Raw genomic sequence first — 773 nt, 5'->3', positions numbered from 1 at the left:
CAGGAGAAAAGATAGGCTACCCATTCCAGTATTCTTGGGCTTCCCTTGTGGCTCAGCTGGTAAACAATCTGCATGCAATGCGGGAGACCTGAGTTTGACCCCTGGGTTGGGAAGATTCCCTGGAGAAGGGAATCGCTAACCATTCCAGTATTCCTGGAGAATTCCATAGTCCACGGGGTTGTAAAGAGTTGGACGTGACTGACTGACTTTCACTTTCACAATTCAATTTAGATTTTTTAAAGTTTTCAAAACTTAGAATATTCAAATTAGTTTTTTAAAAGAACATTTTAATGGATTTTTCTAATTTAAAATAATTTTATAACAACAATGCCTTCTCAAATTCAAAATACAATTTGGGAATCAACGTTTTCAAGCTCAAGCAGGAAAAAATGTTAATGTTTTCATTAATTTTGCTAATTTCAAAAAATCAGTAAAATTAAAACTCAGATAAACTAAAAATATATCATATGTATAAAATAATTTATAGAATTTATTTAGAAAATGCATACAGTTAATTTTTTTTAAGTTTAATATTTTGTGTCTGTGCTCCATTTTGAGTTAACTTTTGTATATGGTATGAAATTCATTTTTTTAAATGAATATTCAATTGTTCTAGCACCATTTGTTGGAAGGACTACTTTTTTCTCCTTTACATTGTGTCTATATATATTTATTTCTGTTTTCTCTGTTCTGTTGATCTTGTCTGTCTTTTATTTTTTTTTACATATATACACCCAATGTCTTAATATTTGTATTATTATTAATATTTTTCT

The sequence above is a fragment of the Bubalus bubalis genome, chromosome 19, assembly GCF_019923935.1.
Source record: "Bubalus bubalis isolate 160015118507 breed Murrah chromosome 19, NDDB_SH_1, whole genome shotgun sequence".
Classification (NCBI taxonomy): domain Eukaryota; kingdom Metazoa; phylum Chordata; class Mammalia; order Artiodactyla; family Bovidae; genus Bubalus; species Bubalus bubalis.
Note: the sequence above shows the minus strand (reverse complement) of the source record.